The following is a 24038-nucleotide window of genomic DNA, read 5'->3' on the forward strand; positions in this document are numbered from 1 at the left end:
GAGTCCAAGGCATGAACTGCTGCCTCTCTTCAAAGATCAAATAGAGGCAACGGTAGACTGTGAGAGGGATTGTGGACTGGTCTAGTAACAGTCTGTCTATCTAGTAGGCTCATTGCCATGCCATAATTATCAGACCTTTCCTGGATAAGTTACCACTTAATTTGACACATTCACCCATCGTAACCAAATCCAAGCTCTACACATTGTTTTTAACTGATGTTCATTTCACAGAAGCAGAAGCCTGCCTCCTTTTCTTCAAATCATCATAGAAAAATAAATTTCTACTTGAATAAATTCTAAGTAACTGGCTCACTGGTCCACCCCACAAATATTAAATAAGGAAGGTGCAAAAGACTGAAGCTCAATCTTGCATCATAATATATTTTCATCTGGACTTCGTTAGACAATTGTATTTTAAATCCAACTTCTTGTTCACTCTTAAAACAATCTCCTTTATACCCATGTATAAAGAACACACACACACTGCCTTGAGTGGTCTATGTTGCTCAAAGGAGGTCAATCTGCCATGTAACATCATCGACAGTAAACAGATCCTTGTCAAACACAAACTGTTTGGCCAAATGTCCCAGACACATGAATTTATATTATATGCAAGTTTGCCTTTACGAGGAAGCAAAAATCACAATCTAACAGTGGACACCTCAGATTAACACCTGCGACACAGTGCACAACAAGAATTCTTTGTGGGACAGGGAGGGGTGAGAAAGAGTCTTTCGAAGAAGCGGACCTTTATTGGTAGTGAAAGCTATATGTGGGCAGCAGATCTATGTTGCTCAGTTTGCTCAGCTTAACTGTATTTTCCACATCATGGTAGTGAGCGGGAACTCTGGGAGGTAAGTGTGTTCTGTACAATAACCATCGGAAGACAGTTAAAGAAAGCCTGAACTACCCTGTATATGGTCTGACAGTGAGAGATTTTTCCACTTACTGCAGGTATTAGCACATACTGTGGACATCCTATGACTTCTGAGGCAAAAGCCAACAGTACAAGAATAATTCTTATTCCTGAGGAACATTATTTCTGTTCACTGCACACTAAGTGGTAAACTTCAGTTAATGGGATTGTGACTTTGTTCCTGTAACCTGCAACTTGCCACGAAGTTGGAAGGGAATGTTGAGAGAAGAAAGATATTGTATCAGATGGTTAAGGAAGCTATTATGCACACTGGAAGTGAACTAGCAAGTCTAGTCCAAATTACCATGTTCAGTCCATGAACACTGTTTGATTGGCTATGTTATTGACAGCATTTGTGCTGTTTGATCATATTCTAATATACTTTGTTTGTTTATATCTGGTCTTACTGAAAAAATGAATTATTGGCACAGCTTTCTTCGCCGTCAAATCTTTTTGTCCATATCATTTCTTTGAAACTAGTTACACCCTCAAGCAAATTCCCAATTTGATTTTGGGAGACATCAAATCTTGGAGGTGACAGCATCACGTACATTCTCAGGAAGCTCTGGCATCCAGAAACATTTGAAAAATCTCATGGCTAATCTGAGACAGTTTACAAGAAACATAACATTCCATATGTCAGTGAAGCTCATGTAGACTAGAGACAAATTAGACACCAGACTGACTGAACAGGCTGCACACATCAGCAAATTCATCAATATTTGGTTCTGTAAACATGATCATAAATTAGACAAGTTACTTGCATATGCTTTGTGCAAGCAGCAAACTGCTACATCAGGGTGGCTTTATTTATGAAGGCGACTACAGAAGTCAATAACATCTTTAAACAGTTTTAGTCTGCTCTGTACACAGCAGAGTCAGTTGTTTCTATGAACTTCATGTATAGCTATCTGGACTCATTGCCCTGCGAAGAATGAAGGCTATGAATACATCTTGCCTAGGTTCCCCAATTTCAGCACAGACAAGATGTCAGAGTGAGAATTCCTTACAGGCCTTAATTCTGACAATTTTCCAAACAACTTGTATGTGAACAACCCGTCAAATTGGCACAGTCCCTTCCTAAATTAAATTCGCAGCACAACGGATATAGCATCCAATCCAAACAATGAGCCAGCCTTGATCATAAAAAGAACAAAGATGACATTCAGCATGCCTTTTATTTATTTTATTATTCATTCATGGGATGTGGGTGGCACTGGCTAGAACAGCATTTATTGCCCATCCCTAGTTGCCCTTGAGAAGGTGGTGGTGAGCTGCCTTCTTGAACCGCTGCAGTCCATGTGGTGTAGGTACACCCACAGTGCTGTTAGGGAGGGAGTTCCAGGATTTTGACCCAGTGACAGTGAAGGAACGGCGATATATTTCCCAGTCAGGGTGGTGAATGGCTTGGAGGGGAACTTCCAGGTGGTGGTGTTCCCATCTATCTGCTGCCCTTATCCTTCCAGGTGGTAGTGATCGTGGGTTTGGAAGGTGCTGCCTAAGAAGCCTTGGTGAGTTGCTGCAATGCATCTTGTAGATGGTACACACTGCTGCTACTATGCATCGGTGGTGGAGGAAGTGAATGTTTGTGGATGGGGTGCCAATCAAGCTTTGTCCTGGATGATGTCAAGCTTCCTGAGTGTTGTGGGAGCTGCACTCATCCAGGCAAATGGAGAGCATTCCATCACACTCCTGACTAGTGCCTTGTAGATAGTGGACCAGCTTTGGGGAGTCAGGAGATGAGTTACTCACTACAGAATTCTCAGCTTCTGACCTGCTCTTGTAGCTACAGTATTTATATGGCTAGTGCAGTTTAGTTTCTGGTAAATGGAAATTCCCAGAATGTTGATAGCAGGGGATTCAGCAATGGTAATGCCATTGAATGTGAAGGGGCAATGGCTAGATTCTCTCTTGTTGGAGATGATCATTGCCTGGCACTTGTGCGGTGTGAATGTTACTTGCCACTTGTCAACCCAAGTCTGGATATTGTCCAGGTCTTGCTGCATTTGGACATGGACTGCTTCAGTATGAGGTGCCCTGAATGGTGTTGAACATTGTGCAATCATCAGCGAACATCCCCACTTCTGACCTTATGATGGAAGGAAGGTCATTGACGAAGCAGCTGAAGATGGTTGGACTGAGGACACTACCCTGAGGAACTCCTGCAGTGATGTCCTGGAGCTAAGATGACTGACCTCCAACAACCACAACCATCTTCCTTTGTGCTAGGTATGACTCCAACCAGCAGAGACTATTTCCCCTGATTCCCATTGACTCAGGTTTTGCTAGGGCTCCTTGATGCCACACTAGGTGAAATACTGCCTTGGTGTCAAGGGCAGTCACTCTCACCTCACCTTGGGAGCTCAGCTCTTTTGTCCATGTTTGAACCAAGGCTGTAATGAGGTCAGGAGCTGAGTGGCCCTGGCAGAACCCAAACTGGGCGTCAGTGAGCAGGTTATTGCTAAGCAAGTGCTGCTTGATAGCCCTGTTGATGACCCCTTCCATCACTTTACTGATGATGGAGAGTAGACTGATGGGGCGGTAATTGGCTGGGTTGGATTTGTCCTGCTTTTTGTGTACAGGACATACCTGTGCAATTTTCCACATAGCTGGGTAGATGCCAGTGTTGTAGCTGTACCGGAACAGCTTGGCTAGGGGCGCGGCAAGTTCTGGAGCACAAGTCTTCAGTACTATTGCCAGAACGTTGTCAGGGCCCATAGCCTTTGCAGTATCCAGTACCTTCAACCGTTTCTTGATATCACGTGGAGTGAATCGAATTGGCTGAAGACTGGTATCTATGATGCTATGGACCTCCGGAGGAGGCCGAGATGGTTCATCCATCTGCACTTCTGGCTGAAGATTGTAGCAAATGCTTCAGCCTTATCTTTTGCACTGAATGTGCTGGGCTCCTCCATCATTGAGGATGGGGATATTTGTGGAGCCTTCTCTTCCAGTGAGTTGTTTAATTGTCCACCACCATTCACGACTGGATGTGGCAGGACTGCAGAGCTTAGATCTGATCTATTGGCTGTGGAATCACTTAGCTCTGTCTATCACTTTCTGCTTATGCTGTTTGGTACACAATTAGTCCTGTTTTATAGCTTCACCAGGTTGACACCTCATTTTTAGGTATGCCAGGTGCTGCTCCTGGCATGCCCTCCTGCACTCTTCATTGAACCAGGGTTGATCCCCTGGCTTGATGGTAATTGTAGAGTGGGGAATATGTAGAGTGGGGAATATGTTGGGCCATGAGGTTACAGATTGTGGTTCAGTACAGTTCCGTTGCTGCTGATGGCCCACAGCGCCTCATGGTTGACCAGTCTTGAGTTGCTGGATGAGTTCGAAATGTATCCCATTTAGCACAGTGGCAGTGCCACACAACACGATGGAGGGTATCCTCAATGTGAAGACGGGACTTCGTCTCCACAATGACTGCATGGTGGTCACTCCTACCGTTACTGTCATGGACAGATGCATCTGCGGCAACTTGGGAATGCAAGTGACATGCAACCTGCAATCTTTGTGTACAACCAACTTGCCCTTCCCCAGAGTTCTGGGCAAAAATAAAGCACTCAAGTTAAGGAAGTTGTTGTAAAGCCGAGAGTCAAATTCGGCACCCTGCTGACTGAACAGGCTGAATCCTTCATTCAATTCACTCATTTGTGGTTCTGTGAACTTGTTATATCTGATCCAAATGTTGCCAGTTCACACTCCTAGAACACTGCTCAAGAAGTTGGGCTGACAATTTCACATGCTTTCAGTGAAAGGCTCAATGCCTGCAACTAGTCAGTTATTCAGTGTATAGTGGTGAGCCAAACTGCTTATTTCCATACGATTTCACTCAGATACACAAGAAAGGATGATGTCCTAGGCTACTGATGAGTGATGCTGGAGTGCTACAAACATCTCCCAGTGTCACATCACTTTCAATGCAATCAGTATACTTGGCCTGATTCAATCTCATTCATTACTTTGAGCTACATTCCAGGCCTGTCACCTACTCTACATCCAATATCTGCACTGACTATGTAGGGAGGGTGAACTCTGGATTTCATTGATTTTGAAGGCCTATGGTTTAGAATAAAATGCAACTTGTGCTAACCATTCACAGCTCAGACAGTAGATATACTTGGACATGCCCTCCCTGCTTAGATACTCCTTACTTAACCTGCTCCAAGAATTTTAGCTGTTTGGACACTATTTTATGTTTTATTTCTCCCAATCAGATTTCATACCTTTTATTGGTAAAGTAAATACTGGGTATTTGGGAATTGTCACTGGTACACAATGTTTATTTGTCCTGGATTGCAGAGTCTCATCTTTCTAAACTCTATTTTTACTTACATTTATGTAGCACCTTTAACATAGCAAAATGTCCAAAAGCACTTCACAGGGCCCTTACAAGACACAATTTGACACCAAGTGACATAAGGGACTATTAAGATGGGCCACAGCTAAACAAACATCTTAAAAGTAAGAGAGGTTAAGTTGAGAGGCAGAAGGGTTTAGGGAGTGAATTTCAGAGTTTACGGCCTAGAAAACTGACGGCATGGCCACCCAATGGAGGGATGGAGGAAAATTGGAATGAATGAAATTGAAGGAAAGCAGACTTCTTGAAGTGTTCTAGGACTGGAGGAAGTTGTAGAGATAGGGAGGGGCAAGGCCACAGGGGGATTTGAACGCAAAGATGCTAATTTTAAAATCAAGGTATTACTGGACCTGAAGCCAATACAGGAAACTCACTTCCTAATAGCACTGTGAGTGTACCCACACCACATGGGCTGCAGCTGGCAAGCAGTTCAAGGAGGCAGCTCACTCCCACTTTCTCAAGGGCATTTAGGGATGAGCAATTAATGCTGGTCTAACCAGCGATGCCCACATCCCATGAATGAGTTTTAAAAAACAGTGAACACAGAGGTAATGGGTTATAACTGGACTTGGTACGAGTCAGGAGTCAATTTTGTCTTGTAAGGGCCCTGCCCTGTGAAGTGCTTTTGGACATTTTGCTATGTTAAAGGTGCTACATAAATGTAAGTAAAAATAGAGTTTAGAAAGATGAGACTCTGCAATCCAGGACAAATAAACATTGTGTACCAGTGACAATTCCCAAATACCCAGTATTTACTTTACCAATAAAAGGTATGAAATCTGATTGGGAGAAATAAAACATAAAATAGTGTCCAAACAGCTAAAATTTTGGATAAGCTCAAGTTTACAGATGGGGGAGAAGAGATGGGAGGCCAGCTAGACGATTCAAATAGTCACATTTGGAGGAAACAAAAGCATGAATGAAGGTTTCAACAGCTGACGGGCAGAGGCAGGGGCAGAAAAAATGGGCAATTTGACAGAGACAGAAATTGGTGGAGTGAAGCCACTTCTTGCTAAGATTGGTGTCCCACCAATCAAAATTCCGGGGTGATTTGCCATTTTAATACCTATAACAGAAAGCTGAATAAGCAAATCTCCACCCCCAACTTGTGAGCAATGTTCATTTTAACTCAGGAGGTTTCTTATACATCAGTCACAACTTGGTGCAGTGAGAGTTTTCCAGTCACCTTCACTCAAATAAAATTCCTATTTCATGGTGATGAATTCAACAACCTCTGTTACAGCTAATGGTAAAGACAGTCTGGAACACAGGAGAGAGACCATTAAGTGATAAAAGCTGGTAAGTGGATAATTTGCGCAACTAGACTAGTGTCAATCTGGATTGAGTCAGGAATGTGGAACATCAACAGTTCTATATGCATCTTAACATGGTACAAGAACCAAATCAAAAAACCCTCAGCTGACACCAACCATTTCTATCAAAAGGTAAGATTCTATCACAGCACCTTTTCTCATTATAGTAGCTAATTCATTTTTACACTTTTGGGAAGAAAATTTATGCTACCCCTTGTATTCAAAGTAAGAGGAAATCCAATTTTTCAACCATTTAGGAAGTTTATAATAGATTGAGTAGATAGCAAGACTAGAAGATAGCACTGCCCTGCCACAACTGGGATCAATCCCAATCAATATTTCAAAAAGCATGGTATTTTTCATGGAATTCATGAAAAAGAAAGACTGGCATCTATATAGCGCTTTTCAAAACCACTGGGCATCTCAAAGCCAATGAGAAGAAAACAGAAAATGCTGGAAACACTCAGCAGGTCAGGCAGCATCTGTGGAGAGAGAGAAACAGAGTTAACATTTCAGGTCAAAGACAGTCACCAGAGCTTTCATTTAATGAAAGCTCATCGGCCTGAAAAGTTAACGCTGTTTCTCGCTCCACAGTTGCTGCCAGACATGTTGAGCATTTCCAGCATTTTCTGTTTTCATTTCAGATCCCTAACATCTGCAGTGTTTTGCTTTTGTTACAGCCAGTGAAGTACTTTTAGAAGTGTAGTCATTGCAGTAATGCAGGAAACACAGCAGCTAAGCTACATGCATCAAATTCCCACTCCCACAAAAAGCAATGTGATAATGACCAGCTATTTGTGATATTAAGCGATAAATATTGGCCAGAACACTGGGAATGACTCCTTTACTCTTCTTTCAAATCGTGCCATGGGATCTACAACATCACCAGAGGTTGCAGGTGGGGCCTTAAGTCTCATCTGAAAGACTGCACTTCTGCACCTCCAACAGTGCAGTACTCCCTCAGCATGACACTGATTTTTGTGCTCAATCACTGGAGTGAGGCTTGAACCTGGAATCCTGAGACTCAAGGGCCGACTGATCCAGAACTGCCAGTGATAACAATAACTAAATGCAATAATGATATATATGTGACACTGATCATATGATTATAACCTGAGGGCTTCAAGTAACATCAAGCCACAGAACTCTCAGCATATCATTTGTTGGACAGCGTTCAGTTCTCGCCTTACTGAAGGAGACTTTCTTTAATGCAGGATTTGAAGCCAGCATTTCTTCATCATTAGCAGAATAAATCAATAATACAGTCCATCCTCAGTAGTTACCTCAGCTTTAACACCCAGGCTCAAAAAAAAAGACGAGGGAGTGGGGAGGGGGGGGAGTGGAGAGCATCTGCTTTGAAAGACTTCTCAACCAAGATTCAAACTGGGAGGCAGGGATCAGTCAAAGTTCAGCCCATTTCCTCACAGCCAGACCTTAATTTCCCCAACATCGCACAGCATCACCAATTTGATTGAACGATCGTGGTGTTTTTTTTCAAAGACATTTTGTTGAAAGACTGTGGCTCATAAAACAACCAAGCTCCAACATCATTCCCCTCCACCTGCTGTGTACAAATAGTAAAATTACATGCCAGTAAAATACTTGCACTTCTGACATTTTTATGCTCAAATCAAAGGGTTTTACTGGCAGGAAATTTATCACCTCCCATTTTGTACACCTGATGTTACCAACAAAAACCACCAGCACAGGTTAGATAAAAACAGTACCGTCCAAACCCACGACCACTACCATCTAGAAGGACAAAGGCAGCAGATACATGGGAACCCCACCACCTAGAAGTTCCCCTCCAAGCCACTCACCATCCTGACTTGGAAATATATCGCTGTTCCTTCACTGTCACTGGGTCAAAATCCTGGAACTCCCTCCCTAACAGCACTGTGGGTGTACCTACACCACATGGACTGCAGCGGTTCAAGAAGGCAGCTCACCACCACTTTCTCAAGGGCAACTAGCGATGAACAATAAATGCTGGCCTAGCCAGCGACACCCACATCATGTGAAAGAATAAAAAACACTCCCAGGACAGGTACAGCACAGGGTTAGATACAGAGTAAAGCTCCCTCTACACCGTCCCCATCAAACACTCCCAGGGCAGGTACAGCACAGGGTTAGATACAGAGTAAAGCTCCCTCTACACTGTCCCCATCAAACACTCCCAGGGCAGGTACAGCACGGGGTTAGATACAGAGTAAAGCTTCCTCTACACTGTCCCCATCAAACACTCCCAGGACAGGTACAGCACGGAGTTAGATACAGAGTAAAGCTCCCTCTACACTGTCCCCGTCAAACACTCCCAGGACAGGTACAGCACGGGGTTAGATACAGAGTAAAGCTCCCTCTACACTGTCCCCATCAAATACTCCCAGGACAGGTACAGCACGGGGTTAGATACAGAGTAAAGCTCCCTCTACACTGTCCCCGTCAAACACTCCCAGGACAGGTACAGCACGGGGTTAGATACAGAGTAAAGCTCCCTCTACACTGTCCCCATCAAACACTCCCAAGGCAGGTACAGCACAAGGTCAGCCTCAAAAAGCACTGCTACTGCAATAAGGCAAATTTGCCATTTTCCACACCAGTGATCCTTGTGAATTGGAAAAAAACTGCCAATTTAGTGCTGAATGATAGGCAATGAAGTGCTTGTCCCCACTGGAAAGTGGGTGGAAACAACCTGAATTTCTTTCACGCAGGACTCTTACTGCAGTCCATTTGAAATTACTTGTGAGTCACTCACCCACCTTTAGCAGAACTGTACATGGCTTTGTCTAATTCTAAAGGAAAATTAAACTATTATTTTGCATTGTCATTGTCATTTCTCAGACTAGCCAGCCTAAACTGCACGAGTGGGAAATGAGACAAAATGTCATGAAGTTCTGATGACCGGATCAAACGTACTCCATTAATGAATAAGGAACATGCTGGCAATGGGCAACAACTCAAATCAGAAATGGAAAGAGAAACCTTTCCTTTTCAGATTCTGACTGGCATGCTGTACATTTCCAACATTTTCAGTGTTTACAGAAAGGCTTGTTTCCTTTTGCTGAAGATGGCAAAAGACACCAAAAAACCAACCAGTAAATATCAATTCTTCCAACAAACCTGTGCAATATTGGCAGCTATAATTTCTGCCCATCATCATCTCCATTCAGCTCCCCATGCCCACCCCCCACTACTCAGAAACTTTTGAGAGAGACAAAGAAGAGAAGAACAACTGATCAAATATAGTAGTAGCAGTAGTTTGAGGCATCCGTCCACCTCGGGAGACGAAGGACTGCGACCAGGGTGTATGTCACTTCTGTATTGAACATTGTCTGTTGTGGCTGTAGGGGCAGATCGGAGGGTGGCAGTCCCTTCTGCAGCTGGCACAGATAAATAGCGTTGGCCCGAGGTTGACTGATGTTTTTTCCCTTCCGGTGAGCTCTCTTTTCCACCATCTTTTGTCCTCTATTTTTTCCATGTCTTTCGGTTCTGCCTTGTCTCCAGGCACTCCAGTCAGCAGCGAGGATTTCCCACGCATTGACTCCAATCCCGGTCGACTCGAGGTCTTGCTTGCAGGCATCCTTGTATCGCAGACATGGACGACCTGTTGGTCTCGTGCCAACAGCAAACTCGCCATACAGCATGTATCTGGGGATGCAGTCATCATCCATTTGGTCCACATGACCCAACCAATGGAGTCACCACTGACTCAAGAGGGAACACGTGCTGGGGATCCCTGCATGCTGGTGTACTTCCATATTCGGCACTCTGTGTTGCCAGGAGATGCCCAAGATTTGTCTGAGGCAGTGGCGGTGAAAGCTGTTCGGCTGCTTTTCTTGGCTTGCAGAAGTTGTCCATGCCTCACTACTGAAAAGGAAGGAGCTGAGAACACAAGCCTGGTAAACATGGAGCTTTGTATTTTCGGTTAGTTTGCTGTTAGTCCATACTCGACTTCTCAACTTTGACACGACAGTTGCGGCCTTAGCAATCCTGGTGCTGATTTCAGCATCAAGGGACAGGCTACTGATGACTGTTGATCCAAGGTACGTGAACCAATTTAATTGGAGAAAAATTGGGGAGTTCTTCTCCGACTTCAGAAGGTAATCGAACACAAGAGACCACATTAATTGGGTGGCAGATCCCCTAATGACCAACAGTTATGTTGGTCACTCTCAGAAACTCAGTTGGCTTCCATTTGAATGCTTGCAGCAAATCTACAGTCACTGCACTTGCTGGCAGTGAGGCCTCCTAGCTTTATCTTGGATCAGCCAAGCATTGGAGACCCAACCAAACTACTGAGAAACACACTTAAGCCCTTTCTGTATGCTTGACATGAAGGCATAAGTATTCCTCATCCCACACCCTATTTACCTGAGCCCATCGAGCTTAAGTGCAGGTTGGTAGAGCAAAGGTTCAGTGATCCCAAAATGTGTCTGTGTGTATCCCAGTTTAACCAGCTAAAACCGGGCAGCTCACCAGCACAGGCCACTCAAGTTTCCCACTATTTGCCCAGCTTGGACCACTCTAAACACTAGCATAATGACTTATATTTTTATCTGGAAAATTCACAAGCCCCCATGTCTATCCATCTGATCCCAGTAAGTCAGGCCTGGATTCCTGAAGATCTACTTAACTCAGGAACAAAATTACTGAGTTTGCCACAGCTGACTGACACAGTTGAAATCTTCCAGCACCAAGCATGTTATCTTGAAACCAAATTGACTCTCTTTCTCCAACCTCCACCACAACCCCCTCACCCCACAACCACCACCACGATACATGAGCACATTCAGACACAGTCTGCTTCTCAATCGTTCTTATTCTAACCCTGTGATTTCTCAGCAGCTACTCGATAAACAATTGACTTGTGCATGGTGGAAGGACCTATGCAGACAAGCCAATTGCCATGATGCCATTAACATCAAATGCCATGTGCCAGGAACCTTGTCAACAAACACTTAATCCTGCAGGTTAAGAAAGGGACTTTGGAAAAGGTGTATGCCTGCTACGAGACCTACTCCCCCTCCAAAATACTCAGTGTTGGCCATTACCAACATCCCTGCAACCTTGTCTTCTCTTGCACAAACCCACTTCACAGTTTGATCTTGGAAGCAGCACATATGACAGAAGGAAGCCCTTTCAGTGCATAGCTAGGAGATCCAAACCATGAAGAAGCGGTTATATGTCATATATATGCCACCAGCTTGACTTAAATGGGCCATCTACTGTTACTGAAGAAGGATAAGAAAGACACAAGCCCCAATGCCCCTTCACAACATGGTCCTTAAAAACTATGGAAAGGCTTCCAGCCACTAAAACCCAAGAGAATCAGTACCTTTGACAGCAGCAAAGCCGTTTTGCATTCAGGGGCACTCACATTTGAGATGTAATTGAGAATACTAAATCCTCACATCTAAATCTACTGAAACACTATGTGCAAAAAAAAAATGGGTCCTCTGAATCTTTCAAATGCCTGTTATGGACACTCCAAGACAATCCCTTATTATGTTATTCTGCAAGTGTTCAGGCCAACACTCATAATTCAACTGTCACTAAAACAGAGTATGTAACCATTTATCTCATTGTTATTTGTAGGATCTTCTGTACACAAATTGGTTGCTGCATTTTTCTAAATTACATCAATGACTGTACTTCAAAACTACTTCATTAGTTGTCAAGAGTTTCTGAATGTCCCGAGGATATGAAAGGTGTTATATAAATGCAACCTTTTTCCAATGAGCAGTGCTTCAAGCCGGGCGAATGGAACTCTGGAGAACGATCAATGGTTATTTCACATGATCTTTGGGCATGGACACATCCATTCATAGACACGTAAAAATTACAAGACCAAAAATGACCAAGGAACACCTAGTTTACCTTTTTAATACCATGATAATGGAGTTGCTAACCAACATCCCTATCTCCATCATTCCAATGAAAGGAAAAGCTTGATCACTGGCTTCATACCAGCTAAAGAGTTAATATTTCAGCGGACAGAAGTGAGGCCAGGCTTTAGGCAGGCATCTTTAACCTTCTGGGATGGAATGATCCAAAGTGAGTCCAAGGTGTTGACCAGTTTGTTACCTGCACAAAGACAAGTGCCACCTACACATGTGACTACTGGGCTTAAGTGCATGAAGAAGCTACACTGAGGATGTCACCTGGGAAGATGTCCACCCCCTCCTGAGCCTGATCTCAAGCCAAACCTTTCCTGGTGTTTAAAGATATCTGCGGATCACACATGGTCATCTTGGCCGGGGTGCCTTTCAAGTGCACTCTGATCATTCCTGTCTCTAACATAAAACAACCATGTGGAAGAAGGTAAATGCCTAAAAAACGTGACCCCCCCAAAAGCAGGACCTCATGGAGCTGCAGGGCACTAAAACTTCATCTGACTGCTCCATGAGGGACATGCCCCAAGTGGTTTGAGCAGCTCCCCCACTCCCTCCCTCCGGTTGCTCTGTCCCCGCCCCCTCAAGGCCTCCCACCCTCCGGCCCCCCCACACTCACCGCCTCACACTCGGCTTCAGGCCGACGCCTCAGAAACTCCGCGCTCGGCGCTCGCACCACAAACCGTCCGTTGCCCCCACCCCCCCCCAAAATAAAAAAAGCAACCAAAAAGGCTGTGCTGTCGAGGAGTGAGAGAGAGAGAGAGAGAGAGAGGGGAAAGAGAGGGAGGGAAAGGGAAGAGAACACAACTAAGGAAATGAGAAAGAAACCAAACTGCGGAGAAATAAAAAGAGAAAAGAAAGAAAATAATCTGGCCGGCTTCGGCGCCTGCGTGCTACGTCACGCTTTCCTGCCCACTCAGTGACGTCAACAGGTGCTCCGTGCTTGTGACGTCACCGCTTTGTGCGTAGAGCCCCTGGGAGCCGGCGCTGCTCTCCGGGACGCCCCTTACACGGGGCAGAGAGTCACAGCAGGTGCTTCAAGCCCAGCATGTTTCTCTAAAGCACTAACTCTTCATTTCTCCACAAACCTCCCTCCATCCAAATTGTGGGCCAGAAACTCGGCTCAGCTGTGGCACAAAACAGACGCTATTGGATCAGTCACCCTTTATATACAGCGCCTCACCACTAACTGTAATGAAATCTTATTTCCCCTGTGGAAAAGCATAAAGCTTGAGATGGTAATGCCATTGAACATCAAGGGCCGATGGTTAGATTCTCTCTTGTTGGAGATGGTCATTCCCTGGCACTTGTGTGGCGTGAATGTTACTCACCACTTGTCAGCCCAAGTCTGGATATTGTCCAGGTCTTGCTGCATTTGGACATGGGCTGCTTCAGTATCTGAGGAGTCGCGAATGGTGCTGAACATTTTGCAATCATCAGCGAACATCCCCACTTCTGACCTTATGATGGAAGGAAGGTTGGTTGGGCCTAGGACTCTACCCTGAGGAACTCTTGCAGTGATGTCCTGGAGCTGAGATGACTGACCTCCAACAACCACAACCATCTTCCTTTGTGCTGGGTATGACTCCAACCAGTGGAGAGTTTTCCCCCTGATTCCCATTGACTCCAGTTTTGCTAGGGCTCCTTGATGCCACACTCGGTCAAATGCTGAATTACCTGGAAAAACTCAGCAGGTCTGGCAGCATCGGTGGAGAAGAAAAGAGTTGACGTTTCGAGTCCAACATGACCCTTCAACAGAACTGAAGTAAAGTTAGGAGAGAGGTGAAATATAAGCTGGTTTAAGGTTGTGGGGGGGGGGGGAGAGAAGTTGAGGGTGGGGTGGTTGTAGGGACAAGCAAGCAGTGATAGGAGCAGATAATCAAAAGATGTCACAGACAAAAGGATCAAAGAGGTGTTGAAGGTGGTGATATTATCTAAGAAAAGTGCTAATTAAGAATGGATGGCAGGACACTCAAGGTACAGCTCTAGTGGGGGTGGGGTGGAAAGACTGACAGGGTATTAGTTGTAGATTTAAAAATAATGGAAATAGATGGGAAAAGAAAAATCTATATAAATTATTGAAAAAAACAAAAGGGAGGGGGAAGAAACGGGGTGGGGATGGGGGGAGGGAGTTTAAGATCTAAAGTTGTTGAATTCAATATTCAGCCCGGAAGGTTGTAAAGTGCCTAGTCGGAAGATGAGGTGCTGTTCCTCCAGTTTGCGTTGGGCTTCACTGGAACAATGCAGCAAGCCCTCTGACACCTTACGTCACATCAACAATTTCCAGTTCCCTGGCCCCAACCGCTTCCTCTTCACCATGGATGTCCAATCCCTCTACACCTCCATCCCCCACCAGGATGGTCTGAGGGCCCTTAGCTTCTTCCTTGAACAGAGGCCTGAACAATCCCCATCCACCACTACTCTCCTCCGTCTGGCTGAACTTGTTCTCACACTGAACAATTTCTCCTTTAACTCCTCTCACTTCCTCCAAATAAAAGGTGTGGCTATGGGTACCCGCATGGGCCCCAGCTACGCCTATCTCTTTATGGGGTATGTGGAACATTCCTTGTTCCAGTCCTACTCCGGCCCCCTCCCACGACTCTTTCTCCGGTACATCAATGATTACTTCGGTGCTGCTTCATGCTCTCGTCGGGACCTGGAAAAATTTATTAATTTTGCTTCCAATCTCCACCCCTCCATCATTTTCACATGGTCCATCTCCGACACTTCTCTTCCCTTCCTTGACCTCTCTCTCAATTTCTGATGATAGACTGTCCACCAATATCCATTACAAGCCTACCGACTCCCACAGCTACCTCGACTACAGCTCCTCACACCCCGCCTCCTGTAAGGACTCCAACCCATTCTCTCAGTTCCTTTGCCTCCATCGCATCTGTTCTGATGACGCTACCTTCAAAAACAGTTCCTCTGACATGTCCTCCTTCTTCCTTAACCGAGGTTTTCCACCCACGGTGGTTGACAGGGCCCTCAACCGTGTCCGGCCCATCTCCGACGCATCCGCCCTCACGCCTTCTCCTCCCTCCCAGAAACATGATAGGGTCCCCCTTGTCCTCACTTATCACCCCACCAGCCTCCGCATTCAAAGGATCATCCTCCGCCATTTCCGCCAACTCCAGCATGATGCCACCACCAAACACATCTTCCCTTCACCCCCCCTGGCGGCATTCCGTAGGGATCGTTCCCTCCAGGACACCCTGGTCCACTCCTCCATCACCCCCTACTCCTCAACCCCCACCTATGGCACCTCCCCATGCCCACGCAGAAGATGCAACACCTGCCCCTTCACTTCCTCTCTCCTCACTGTCCAAGGGCCCAAACACTCCTTTCAAGTGAAGCAGTATTTCACTTGCATTTCCCCTAACTTAGTTTACTGCATTCGTTGCTCCCAATGCGGTCTCCTCTACATTGGAGAGACCAAACGCAAACTGGGCGACCGTTTTGCAGAACACTTGCGGTCTGTCCGCAAGAAAGACCCAAACCTCCCTGTCGCTTGCCATTTTAACACTCCACCCTGCTCTCTTGCCCACATGTCTGTCCTTGGCTTGCTGCATTGTTCCAGTGAAGCCCAACACAAACTGGAGGAACAGCACCTCATCTTCCGACTAGGCACTTTACAGCCTTCCGGGCTGAATATTGAATTCAACAACTTTAGATCTTAAACTCCCTCCTCCCATCCCCACCCCGTTTCTTCCCCCTCCCTTTTGTTTTTTTCAATAATTTATATAGATTTTTCTTTTCCCACCTATTTCCATTATTTTTAAATCTACAACTAATACCTTGTCAGTCTTTCCACCCCACCCCCACTAGAGCTGTACCTTGAGTGTCCTGCCATCCATTCTTAATTAGCACTTTTCTTAGATAATATCACCACCTTCAACACCTCTTTGATCCTTTTGTCTGTGACATCTTTTGATTATCTGCTCCTATCACTGCTTGCTTGTCCCCACAACCACCCCACCCTCAACTTCTCTCCCCCGCCCCCCCACCTTAAACCAGCTTATATTTCACCCCTCTCCTAACTACACTCAGTTCTGTTGAAGGGTCATGAGGACTCGAAACGTCAGCTCTTTTCTTCTCCACCGATGCTGCCAGACCTGCTGAGTTTTTCCAGGTAATTCTGTTTTTGTTTTGGATTTCCAGCATCCGCAGTAGTTTTTTGTTTTTATGGTCAAATGCTGCCTTGATGTCAAGAGCAGTCACTCTCACTTCATTTAATAACTCCTTATGTAGCTTGGTGTTATATTTTGTTTGCTAACACTCCTGTGAAGCACCTCAGGACATTTATATAGCGCCTTTAACCAAGGCTGAGGAGAGATTATGACTGAGGCATGCTGAGGATGTAATTCATGCCTTTGAGTATGGGCATTTCAATGCTGTGGCTGGCATGGAAACCTAATTGGTGAGGTTCAAACATGAAGTTGCAGGAAAGTTGGGCATGGATTTGGGAGATGACAACATGTTCAAGGACTTTGGAGATGAAAGAGAGGTCTGACATGGGATAATTGGTCACAAGGATGAAGGATTTTTTTTTGAAGGTGGTAATGGTAGCTTTAAAAGGGAGAGGGACTGTACCTGAGGACAGGGAACTATTTCCAATGAGTGAGCCTGGATGTCAGAAAGGGAACCTGGGTGGTCAGCAGTTTAGTGGGAATGGGATCGAGATCGGAAGGGGGATCTCAATGATATGGTAAACTTGGAAAGAGCATGAAGAAAGGAAGGAGAGAAAATAATGATGCAAGATCAGGGTTAGAGCAAGGGAGTCGGGCTGTAACTTAGTCAGGTGGGTTTAGCTAGCTGGGCGAGGGGAAGACAGGAAGTAGCAGGGGCAACTGAATGATCCAAATCAATCTTAATGACAAGTCTTCATACTGGTTGGAAGTGAGGGGTTAGGTGAGAATGGAGTAAGGAGATGGTTGGGAGTGGAGACAAGGAGCTGAGTTTTGCCTTTAGGGCTCTCCTGGATGAACCTGGAGTAGTGTGCAGTAATATATATGCTTCTATATGATATTTTAGTTCACTTCCAGCTGCCCAACATTAAATCAACTGAATAACATTAAGAAATTATTCTGCCTACAGCCAGAGTTAATGTGGTTAATAATTCTTTAACAATTCGATTACTAACGACCATAAAATGAGTGGCAACTCATACTGGTATCAATAACAAGGCTTTACTTCCCTAATTCTATACATGCAAATGTTATCAAATCACTCCTGGTTATCGAATCGCTCGATTTCAGAGTTACCACAGAACAACAGTGCCTAGGTTCAACTTCACATAACAGCAGCATTCAACATTACAGTGGTTATAGCCTTCGTCAAGTTCTGTTTGATAAAGAATCCCTTAGTTCAGGATTCAGGTTTAAGATAGAAATTGTAAAGCACTAAGTCTTTCTAGACATGGGCACAGATTAGAGAAAGGATTGTATTATATTACAGCCATGATTCAGCACCTGATGATGTGTCTAAAGAGACTCCATTGCTGACAGAAGAGTTTTGTAATTTCTGTGCTTATATCTAGTCCTTGGTAGTTTGTTTAGCAACATTAACAATTGTATACTTTATTAAAATCTGTAATATTAGGAAAAAAAATAACTTAAAACCTGTACTCAGGAAGTAGTTACACAACAGTGAATCATCGTCTCTGGTGAGCTTGTGCTCTCTCCTGCAGTTGACTGATTTAACGTGTGCACACACCCAGATACACATAGACGAGCATGCAGAGACATAAACACACAGACACATGCACGTACAGAGACACACACATGCATATGAACATACACACACGCGTACACAGACACACACACACATGCATATACACACGCACAGACACATGCACATAGACAAACAAGTGCACACACACTCTGGATAGTAAAAGTTGATGCCAGTAAAAGTGACCAAAAGATGGGTGATTGTTGTAAAAACTCATCTGGTTCTTTAATGTCTTTTAGGGAAGGAAATCTGCCATTCTTACCCATCTGGTCTATATGTGTCTCTAGTCCAACACCAATGTGGTTGACTCTTAACTGCTTAGTAGCCATTCAATTGTATCTGAAGGAGGGGCAATAAATACCAGCCTTGCCAGCAACAACCATATCCTGAAAAAGAAAAAAATCTGTTACAATAATAGAAAACTGTCATACTAATAGATGGGGAAACAATAGGGAAATGACTCTCAATGTTAAATAATTTCTCTCATTCCCCATATAGCCTTGAATTTTCAAACATGCTGGATCTCCATTTAAAGATTGTTTTATTCCCTGTTGGCTAGTGCATGTCTGCCATTGGCATTTTAAACAGCCTTGAAACTACGTAGGCCACCAGATGAACAGCACGAACAGGACTGGAACGAATATTATCTGTTCCAAAATTGGGCAGGTGACAAGCACGTGCTCTGCTACAGTCTGTAAACTGTCTTTTCTGAAATATTTCAAGTCCCTGAGATTCAGATTCTTCCTTTCAACAAAGGCTTAAGCTTCAAAGGTACTCGTGCCAATTGCCCAATAAAATGTTGCAAAAGCAAACGTGAAATCTTGTTTCTTTGAATGCTGGAAAGCTCACCAAACCCATTTCAGTCTCTGGGTTTGATCCTGCAAGAGCCCTCAGTTTTGTTATGATCCCGTGGCAATCTGTAAACCAAAATAACTAAATTTACCGAATAATCCCCGAGTGAAGAAATTACCTGGCAAGATTTCACTTTTTGTAACCTTAACACAAATCAGAACCCATGCAAGTGAAATATGAATGAAGAGGCAAATCACGGTTGATACAAGTTATAAATTACACATGAAATAGCAGGCGCAACAAAGACTATCTCAAAGAGGTTTATAATTCGCTGCTTTCTCTCTACCTCCCTTTTTAAATAGTGGGGTTACATTAGCTACCCTTCAATCTGTAGGAACTGTTCCAGAGTCTATAGAATCTCGGAAGAAGACCACCAATGCATCCACTATTTCTAGGGCCACTTCCTTAAGTACTCTGGGATGTAGATTATCAGGCCCCGGGGATTTATCGGCCTTCAATCCCATCAATTTCCCCAACACCATTTCCCTACTAATACTGATTTCTTTCAGTTCCTCCCTCTCACTAAACCCTGTGTTCTCCAACATTTCTGGTATGTTATTAGTGTCCTCCTTTGTGAAGACAGAACCAAAGTATATATTTAGTTGGTCAGCCATTTCTTTGTTCCCATTATAAATTCCCCTGTTTCTGACTGTAAGGGACCTACATTTGTCTTCACCAATCTTTTTCTCTTCACATACCTATAGAAACTTTTACAGTCAGTTTTTATGTTCCCTGCAAGCTTACTCTCGTACTCTATTTTCCCCTTCTTAATCAATCCCTTGGTCCTCCTTTGCTGAATTCTAAACTGCTCCCAATCCTCAGGTCTGTCGTTTTTTTCTGGCCAATTTGTATGCCTCTTCCTTGGATGTAATACTATCTCTAATTTCCCTTGTAAGCCATGGTTTAGCCACCTTTCCTGTTTTACTTTTGCGCCAGACAGGAATAAACAATTGTTGCAGTTCACCCATGCGCTCTTTGAATGTTTGCCATTTCCTATCCACCGTCATCCCTCTAAATAATGTTTCCCAATCCATCATAGCCAACTCGCACCTCATACCATCGTAGTTTCCTTTATTAAGATTCAGGACCCAAGTCTCAGAATCAACTACGTCAATCTCCATCTTGATGAAGAATTCTATCATATTATGGTCGCTCATCCCCAAAGGGCCTCGCACAACTAGATTGCCAGAAGCATTGCGACTTCCAAACTCAACTAAGAGCAAGCAAAAGCCAGGATTCGACAAGTTTGCAACTTTAAAATAAAATGCTGAGCAAGAGAACTCTGCAGGTAGAAGATGCAGGCAGCCATTGTTTAAAGTTTATCCAAGGTGAGCGTGATCGCCATTGTAGCAGAGCCCGCCAAAACTAACAAGCGCAGGAAACCCCTTTGTCTCCAGGTGAATGACAGCACCATCTCGAAATTCAGAAAGCTCTTAAAGCAAAACCTACATTTTTACATTTTCAACCATGGACCAGAATTCTACCATCCAGCACAATTTGTACTTATCCAAGGGCCAAACCTCATGTAAAATTGCGCGTCTTGGAGAAGAGAATTTCTAAACTACCGGAGTACATCAGGTATAAGTAGAAAGCCAGAAAAAGTCCAGATTAATACCTTTTAATACTGGTTTGTTGAAGTTGTGGATGATGTAATCTTAATGCAATGGATTGATGAATCCTCAACCAGCTTCAATGAATTATTCAAAGTCTTCAAAGACGAATATTTTAATCTTCATGTTGTGGAGCGCACAGAGCTTAAAAAGAGGGATATAAAACCCCCAGTTTAGCTATGAAAGTGAAAAAGACATTTCCAGAGCAAGCCACACGAGGGTGCCAGAGAGGCAGAGAACTTTCTGGAAGCCCCAAAAATATATCTTTTTGGAAACCCTGAAACATTACCCGAACTGCAACAGCAGGTGGCAGTGCAGAGCGAGCAGCCGACTGAATGAAGGAGAGTTATCTGATGAAGTCCGAAACACACAAACCCCGCAAAAGGAAAAGGAAATGAGGTTGGAAAATGTTCACATCAAAGCTGAATTGGAAGACTTGAATCTCAAAATTCAAGCTGAGTATATACCTTTGAAAATACACGATGAACTAAAGTCTTCAATGAACCAAACTGTTTGAGATCTGAGGCGTCACAAAGGTACCAGGAGGAAATAATAACTCTGAATTCCATTGTTGGCAAATTGGAGCAGGAGTTGGGAAAACTCAACCAGAAGTACAGCCAGGCACAACAGCAGGCAGAAAATACACTCAACAAAATTGTGGCCTTGAAAGAACTGAAGAACTGGCTGGCTGAGAAGACTCAGGAATGTTCTACATCTCAGGAGGAAGCCGAGAGTTACAGGAGTGAGACGGCAGCGATAAAGAAAATGGTTGGAAATTTGGAAGAAAACTTGGGAAAACGTTACATTTCCAAAGAGATATATGAAAAGATGAATATTAAGAACCGAGAATGGCAAGAGCAAGTAGAACTTCTCACAAAAGAGCCTGAAGAGTCTCAGAAACAATTAGCAGAAATGCAATTACAGAATCTGAGCTTGAAGGACTGCACAGAGGAATTATACTCTGCTACAGAAAAACTGATCAGCGTAGAGAACCAACTTTCATGTACGCAGGATGAGTTTGTGAAGGAAAGACGAGAACTGATGAAAACACTGGAATGTCACTCACAGGAAGTAGAACACTTGAAAGAGGACTTGAAATACTTAAGTGACAAACTTGTAGAAGCACATTCAACGAAGATCAAAGATAGATCTTCAATTAAAACTTGATGAACTTCAAGCATCAGAAGTCTCAAGTGAACATCATGCAAAATGCCTGGAACAAGAGAAAGAATTGCTGATGCATCAGAACAGTTGCTTGAAAGTAGAATTAACAAGCAAAACTGATGAGCTTCTTGAACTTCGGTCCAGTCTGAACAACTTGAAGGTTGAGATCCACAAAATGGAAGAGCAAATCCAGATTTTGAAGGAAAATAAGAGAAATTCTATGAAACAGATTGAAGATCGAACAAGTGAATTGAAAAATGGTCCAAGGAGCAATCAGTGACCATGGAAGAAAGATTCCGAACAGAACTGAATGTCCAGGCGAAGATGTTAAACTTATATAAGAGTTCTGCAGATAACCCTGAAACAAAGACAACTCAACTTACCAGAGTAGTTACTGAGCTGAATGAAAAGATTCATAAGCTCGAAAAACAACTGGAAAAGAAGAAAGTGATCAAAAATTTGGGTAAAATTATGACACAAATGGGAATGAAGGTTCCATTGTTGAAACGTGATGATGCACACAACGACAGAAGAAGCAAAAGAAATGACAAGGAGATGAGCACAATGTTCGTCTACCCCACAAGAAACAAGTTAGGGTAGCAACCACTGACCAACACAACAACCGAACCGACCAAGTTCAGTTGAACATGAGAGAATGGAAGAAAAGGATGAAAACATACTGATATGCCAGAACAACCTCCAAACCTACAGAAATAACCAGCAGCAACAGAGCCAACCACTCCTCTGACAGTTGTGTCAATGAGATATGGAAGGGTTATAATATCTCTAGACCGCCTCAACCTTTGAATTTAAGGACTTGAAGGGGGGAGATGGGGTAGTGATAATGTAGTAATGTCAATGTAAATGTATGATAATAATAACAATGTTATATATAAGGTAAATTATCGCTTAAAATACATTGGATAAAGACTTGGGGGAGGTGTAGTATAAAGGTCTGGCACATATAGAGTTAATGTGGGACTGAGTACAGTACCACTCACACAGTGATGTAAGAGAAAATATGACCCACACCCAGTTGGGTGTTGGACAGAGCTGTGTGTACCAGCAAGCATGGAGACAGCTCCTAGCTTGTACCCTAGCTTGTACCCTTTAATGTGTATATGTAAATAGTTCCAAAAGTCAATAAAGACTTATAGTTAACCTATGTATGACTACAAAGACTTCTTCAGATCTACTGAACTGTATCCAACAGGCTACAACATGGCCGACTTAACCATTTCAAGAGTTCATGTAGACTTTTGTGAAAAGGAAATCAAAAGATTGCAACTGGAATTGAACCGAGAGAGGAAGGAAGACTCAAACAACATGAAAGCTAATTATGAAAAGATAATTAACCAGGAAAGTGTACTGAAAACACAGGCTGTCAATAAACTTGCTGAGATTATGAATTATAAAGACATAAAAGTGGATTGAAAAAAAAGCAAAAAGCAGATGTCTGAGAAAGGAAACATGATTTTCTGTGCATACTGAACCGAAGCCAAACAGTCTAAAAGCTGACTCTCCACCAAAAGCTGGAAGAATTGTTTATTTGCTTTTCACTGTTAAAGTTGTAGAATTAGTGAAACAGGAAAGGAGGGAGTAGGGCATTCATATGTTAGGAGCATGCACAATTACATCATTAAACACGTGAATAGATCATCTTTGCAAATCTCAATAACAGCTCCTATCCCCTCTGCCTGTGTATTAATATTGGAAGCAGAGATGCAGAGGGAAATCTGTTGTCTGGCAGTTGTCCAATCCAACTTTTCCTAGTTTTCCTGTGTTCCAACAAGTCACCAAGGTCCATTGAAGAGGCATAACTAGGTCAAAATCCTGGAACCCCCTCCCTAACAGCACTGTGGGTGTACCTACACCACATGGACTGCAGCGGTTCAAGAAGGCAGCTCACCACCACCTTCTCAAGGGCAATTAGGGATGGGCAATAAATGCTGGCCTAGCCAGCGAAGCCCACATCCCATGAATGAATAAAAATCTGTCCCTGTTACAATTGTCTCCAGCCGCACTTTGTTGCCAAGCCACATGAAATTTGTGAAGTAACAAGAATCATTATGAGGGAGTTACTGAATCCTGTGAGGCCTCACGAATTTGGGAATAAGTTAATATAGTATCTATGAAACAGGAGAAAAATTAACATGGACAGCGAAAGGCTCATCAGTTTTACATAGTTAGCTG

General features: G+C 43.7%; 1 protein-coding gene across 6 annotated transcripts in view; it reads right to left on the bottom strand.

Annotated features, from left to right (window-relative positions):
* Positions 1 to 13413, bottom strand: part of r3hdm2 (R3H domain containing 2) — a 294265-nt gene extending 280852 nt beyond the window's left edge. For 5 of the 6 annotated variants that reach the window (XM_078534495.1, XM_078534493.1, XM_078534494.1 and 2 more), the window contains exon 1: positions 13109 to 13413. The gene's annotated coding sequence lies outside the window, so the exon portion shown is untranslated. The remainder of the gene's footprint in view (positions 1 to 13108) is intronic. The other variant, XM_078534492.1, reaches the window with a different exon arrangement.
* Between the last annotated feature and the right edge of the window lie 10625 nt (positions 13414 to 24038).

This window comes from Cetorhinus maximus, chromosome X (assembly GCF_964194155.1).
Source record: "Cetorhinus maximus chromosome X, sCetMax3.hap1.1, whole genome shotgun sequence".
Classification (NCBI taxonomy): Eukaryota; Metazoa; Chordata; class Chondrichthyes; order Lamniformes; family Cetorhinidae; genus Cetorhinus; species Cetorhinus maximus.